Genomic DNA, 6,521 nt, shown 5'->3' with positions numbered 1-6,521 from the left:
TTTGGGTTGAGGTCGGGTGATTGTTGAGGCCAGGTCATCTGATGCAGCAATCCATTATTCTCCTTCTTGGTCAAATAGTCCTTACACAGCCTGGAGGTGTGTTGGGTCATTGTCCTGTTGAAAAACAAATGATAGTCCTACTAAGCGCAAACCGGATGGGATGGCGTGTCGCTGTAGAATGCTGTGGTAGCCATGCTGGTTAAGTGTGCATTGAGTTCTAAATAAATCATTGACATTGTCACCAGCAAAGCACCATCACACCTCCTCTTCCATGCTTCATGGTGGGAACCACACATGCAGAGATCATCCGTTCACCTGCTCTGCGTCTAACAAAGAAACGGCAGTTGGAACCAAAAATGTCAAGTTTGGACTCATCAGACACAAGGACAGATTTCCACAGGTCTAATGTTCACTTCTCATGTTTCTTGGCCCAAGCAAGTCTGTTCTTCTTACTGGTGTCCTTTAGTAGTGGTTTCTTTGTAGCAACTCAACCATGAAGGCCTGCTTAACGCAGTCTCCTCTGAACAGTTGATGTTGAGGTGTGTCTGTTACTTGAACTCTGTGAAGCATTTATTTGGGCTGCAATTTCAGAGGCTGGTAACTCTAATGAATGTATCCTCTGCAGCAGAGGTAACTCTGGGTCTTCCTTTCCTTTGGGGGTCCTCATGAGAACCAGTTTTATCATTGTGCTTGATGGTTTTTGCGACTGCACTTGAAGGAACTATTGACTGACCTTCATGTCTTAACGTAGTGAAGGACTGTCGTTTGAGCTGTTCTTGCCATAATATGGACTTGGTATTTTACCAAATAGGGCTATCTTTCTGTATACCCCATACCTTGTCACAACACAACTGATTGGCTCAAATGCATTTAGAAGAAAATCAATTCCACAAATGAACTTTTAACAAAAAAACCTGTTAATTGAAACACACACACACACACACACACACACACACACACACACACACACACACACACACACACACACACACACACACACACACACACACACACACACACACACACACACTAGAGGTCTACCGATGAATCAGAGTGGCCGATTAATTAGGGCCGATTTCAAGTTTTCATAACAATCGGAAATCTGTATTTTTGGTCACCGATTTTGCCTATTTTCTATACCTTTTATTTAACTAGGCAAGTCAGTTGAGAACACATTCTTATTTTAAATGACGGCCTGGGAACAGTGGGTCAACTGCCTTGTTCAGGGGCAGAACGACAGATTTTCACCATGTCAGCTCGGGGGTTCCAATCTTGCAACCTTACAGTTAACTAGTCCAACGCTCTAACCACCTGCCTGTCATTGCACTCCACGAGGAGACTGCCTGTTATGTGAATGCAGTAATCCAAGGTAAGTTGCTAGCTAGCATTAAACTTATCTTATGAAAAACAATCAATCAATCATAATCAGTAGTTATAACAACACATGGTTGATGATATTACTAGTTTATCTAGCGTGTCCTGTGTTGTATATAATAAAAGAGCATTTGCCAAAAAAGCACAATCGTTGGATGGCTGCACTAACCATAAACACCTATGTCTTTCTTAAAATCAATACACAGAAGTATATATTTCTAAACCTGCATATTTAGCTGAAAGAAATCCAGGTTAGTAGGCAATATTAACCAGGTGAAATTGCGTCACTTCTCTTGCGTTCATTGCACGCAGAGTCAGGGTATATGCAACAGTTTGGGCCGCCTGTCTCATTGCGAACTAATTTGCCAGAATTTTACGTCATTATGACATAACATTGAAGGTTGTGCAATGTAACAAGAATATTTAGACTTAGGGATGCCACCCGTTAGATAAAATACAGAACGGTTCCCTATTTCACTGAAATAATAAACATTTTGTTTTCGAAATTATAGTTTCCGGATTCGACCATATTAATGACCAAAGGCTCGTATTTCTGTGTGTTATTATGTTATAATTAAGTCTATGATTTGATAGAGCAGTCTGACTAAGCGATGGTAGGCAGCAGCAGGCTCGTAAGCATTCATTCAAACAGCACTTTTGTGCGTTTTGCCAGCAGCTCTTCCCAGGAACAGCGCTGTTTATGGCTTCAAGCCTATCAGCCTAATGGCTGGTGTAACCGATGTGAAATGGCTAGCTAGTTAGCGGGGTGTGCGCTAATAGCGTTTCAAACGTCACTCGCTCTGAGACTTGTAGTTATTCCCCTTGCTCGGCGAGGGCCGCGGCTTTTGTGGAGCGATGGGTAACGCTGCTTCGAGCCCAGGTAGGGGCGAGGAGGGGGACAGAAGCAATACTGTTCCACTGGCAATATTAAAGTGCCTATAAGAACATCCAATAGTCAAAGGTATATGAAATACAAATGGTATAGAGAGAAATAGTCCTATAATTCCTATAATAATCTCAACCTAAAACTTCTTACCTGGGAATATTGAAGACTCATGTTAAAAGGAACCACAAACTTTCATATGTTCTCATGTTCTGAGCAAGGAACTCAAACGTTAGCTTTTTTACATGGCACATATTGCACTTTTACTTCTCATGGTTTAAACCAAATTGAACATGTTTAGTTTTGTATTGATGTATTATATTCAGTTAAAATAAGTGTTCATTCAGTATTGTTGTAATTGTCATTATTACAAATAAATAAATAAAAATTGGCCGCCCAGTTGCCAATTATTTTGGCTACCATGGCTAGAAGAAGAGATCTCAGTGACTTTGAAAATGTGTGTGTCTGGCACCAGATCTTAACCTAGAACAGAACAGCTGACAGGCATATTCACTGTAATTTTCAACCTCTCCTTGTCTCAGTCTGTAATCCCCACATGTTTTAAGATGACCACGATCTCATGCCACAATGACTACCGCCCTATAGCACTCATCTGTAATCATGAAGAGCTTTGAGAAGCTGGTTATGGCACACATCAACTCCATCATCCCAGGCACCCGAGACCCACTCCAATTTGCATACGGCCCCAACAGATCCATAGACGACGCAATCTCAATTGCACTTCACACGGCCCTCACCCACCTAGATAAGAGGTCAACTTCATTGTCCCCTCCAAGCTCGTCACCATGCTTAACGTCCCACCTGGCCAACATCTGGTGAAATTGCAGGGCGCGAATTTCAAACTACAGAATTATAAATATTTAACTTTCATAAAATCACAAGTGTAATACATCAAAATAAAGCTTAACTTCTTGTTAATCCAGCCACTGTGTCAGATTTCAAAAAGGTCATACGGCGAAAGCACACCATGCGATTATCTGAGAACAGCGCCCGCATACAAAAGCATGAAAAAAATATTTCAACCAGGCAGGTTAGTCAGAAATAGCAATATAATAAATGCCTTATATTTGATGATCTTCTTCTTTTGGCACTCCAAAAGGTCCCAGAAACATCACAAATGGTCCTTTTGTTCGATAATGTCCTTCTTTATATCCATAAAAAGTCAGTTTAGCTGGCGCGCTTCAGTCAATAATCCACCCAGTTTCCCTCCCATCAAAATGCATACAAATGAATCCTAAACGTTACTAATAAACTTTTCCAAACAAGTCAAACAATGTTTATAATCAAACCTTAGGTACCCTAATACGTAAATAAATGATACAATTTAAGACAGAGAATTGTTATTGTCTTTACCGGACAAAAATACCAAAGAACGCGCTCTCTTACACGCTCTTGGAAACACTACAGCCAAAATGGGAGCCACCTAGAAAAACTACAATTTCTGCTAAATTTTTCCAAAAACCAGAATGAAACTCTTTCTAAAGACTGTTGACATCTAGTGGAAGCCCTAGGAACTGCAATATGGGAGGATTTTGCCTTATAATAAAAGTGACAGCCATTGAAAACAGTGGTAGACTGACCTTTTTTGAGGGGGATGGTTTGTCCTTGAGGTTTTGCCTGCCATATCAGTTCTGTTATATTCACAGACATAAGTTTAACAGTTTTAGGAACTTTAGAGTGTTTTATATCCAAAAATGATATGCATATCCTAGCTTATGGGCCTAAGTAACAAATCAAATCAAATCCAATTTTATTTGTCACATACACATGGTTAGCAGATGTGAATGCGAGTGTAGCGAAATGCTTGTGCTTCTAGTTCCGACAATGCAGTAATAACCAACAAGTAATCTAGCTAACAATTCCAAAACTACTACCTTATAGACACAAGTGTAAGGGGATAAGAATATGTACATAAAGATATATGAGTGAGTGATGGTACAGAGCGGCATAGGCAAGATACAGTAGATGGTATTGAGTGCAGTATATACATATGAGATGAGTATGTAAACAAAGTGGCATAGTTAAAGTGGCTAGTGATACATGTATTACATAAAGATGCAGTAGATGATATAGAGTACAGTATATACATATGAGATGAATAATGTAGGGTGTGTAAACATTATATTAGGTAGCATTGTTTAAAGTGGCTAACGATATATTTGACATAATTTCCATTCCCATTATTAAAGTGGCTGGAGTTGAGTCAGTGTGTTAGCAGCAGCCACTCAATGTTAGTGGTGGCTGTTTAACAGTCTGATGGCCTTGAGATAGAAGCTGTTTTTCAGTCTCTCGGTCCCAGCTTTGATGCACCTGTACTGACCTCGCCTTCTGGATGATAGCGGGGTGAACAGGCAGTGGCTCGGGTGGTTGTTGTCCTTGATGATCTTTATGGCCTTCCTGTGACATCGGATGGTGTAGGTGTCCTGGAGGGCAGGTAGTTTGCCCCCGGTGATGCGTTGTGCAGACCTCACTACCCTCTGGAGAGCCTTACGGTTGTGGGCGGAGCAGTTGCCGTACCAGGCGGTGAAACAGCCCGACAGGATGCTCTCGATTGTGCATCTATAGAAGTTTGTGAGTGCTTTTGGTGACAAGCCAAATTTCTTCAGCCTCCTGAACTTAAAACTTACTACCCTCTCCACTACTGTCCCATCAATGTGGATAGGGGGGTGTTCCCTCTGCTGTTTCCTGAAGTCCACAATCATCTCCTTAGTTTTGTTGACGTTGAGTGTGAGGTTATTTTCCTGACACCACACTCCGAGGGCCCTCACCTCCTCCCTGTAGGCCGTCTCGTCGTTGTTGGTAATCAAGCCTACCACTGTTGTGTCGTCCGCAAACTTGATGATTGAGTTGGAGGCGTGCGTGGCCACGTAGTCGTGGGTGAACAGGGAGTACAGGAGAGGGCTCAGAACGCACCCTTGTGCCCCAGTGTTGAGGATCAGCGGGGTGGAAATGTTGTTGCCTACCCTCACCACCTGGGGGCGGCCCGTCAGGAAGTCCAGTACCCAGTTGCACAGGGCGGGGTCGAGACCCAGGGTCTCGAGCTTGATGACGAGCTTGGAGGGCACTATGGTGTTAAATGCCGAGCTGTAGTCAATGAACAGCATTCTGACATAGGTATTCCTCTTGTCCAGATGGGTTAGGGCAGTGTGCAGTGTGGTTGAGATTGCATCGTCTGTGGACCTATTTGGGCGGTAAGCAAATTGGAGTGGGTCTAGGGTGTCAGGTAGGGTGGAGGTGATATGGTCCTTGACTAGTCTCTCAAAGCACTTCATGATGACGGAAGTGAGTTTAGCTCAGTTACCTTAGCTTTCTTGGGAACAGGAACAATGGTGGCCCTCTTGAAGCATGTGGGAACAACAGACTGGGATAGGGATTGATTGAATATGTCCGTAAATACACCAGCCAGCTGGTCTGCGCATGCTCTGAGGGCGTGGCTGGGGATGCCGTCTGGGCCTGCAGCCTTGCGAGGGTTGACATGTTTAAATGTTTTCCTCACTTCGGCTGCAGTGAAGGAGAGTCCGCATGTTTTAGTTGCGGGCCGTGTCAGTGGCACTGTATTGTCCTCAAAGCGGGCAAAAAAGTTATTTAGTCTGCCTGGGAGCAAGACATCCTGGTCCGTGTCTGGGCTGGTTTTCTTTTTGTAATCCGTGATTGACTGTAGACCCTGCCACATTGCGAAAGTATTCGCCCCCCTTGAACTTTGCGACCTTTTGCCACATTTCAGGCTTCAAACATAAAGATATAAAACTGTATTTTTTTGTGAAGAATCAACAACAAGTGGGACACAATCATGAAGTGGAACGACATTTATTGGATATTTCAAACTTTTTTAACAACTCAAAAACTGAAAAACTGTGAGTGCAAAATTATTCAGCCCCCTTAAGTTAATACTTTGTAGCGCCACCTTTTGCTGCGATTACAGCTGTAAGTCACTTGGGGTATGTCTCTATCAGTTTTGCACATCGAGAGACTGAATTTTTTTCCCATTCCTCCTTGCAAAACAGCTCGAGCTCAGTGAGGTTGGATGGAGAGCATTTGTGAACAGCAGTTTTTTACTTCTTTCCACAGATTCTCGATTGGATTCAGGTCTGGACTTTAACTTGGCCATTCTAACACCTGGATATGTTTATTTTTGAAACATTCCATTGTAGATTTTGCTTTATGTTTTGGATCATTGTCTTGTTGGAAGACAAATCTCCGTCCCAGTCTCAGGTCTTTTGCAGACTCCATCAGGTTTTCTTCC

General features: G+C 42.7%; 1 protein-coding gene across 1 annotated transcript in view; it reads left to right on the top strand.

The window, feature by feature from the left end:
- Positions 1-6,521, top strand: part of LOC118394753 (RNA-binding protein Musashi homolog 2-like) — a 413,238-nt gene that overhangs the window by 197,644 nt on the left and 209,073 nt on the right. The window lies entirely within an intron of this gene.

The sequence above is a fragment of the Oncorhynchus keta genome, chromosome 1, assembly GCF_023373465.1.
Source record: "Oncorhynchus keta strain PuntledgeMale-10-30-2019 chromosome 1, Oket_V2, whole genome shotgun sequence".
Taxonomy (NCBI): Eukaryota; Metazoa; Chordata; class Actinopteri; order Salmoniformes; family Salmonidae; genus Oncorhynchus; species Oncorhynchus keta.
The sequence above is the reverse complement of the archived record's forward strand: the minus strand, read 5'-3'. Positions and strand labels throughout refer to the sequence as shown.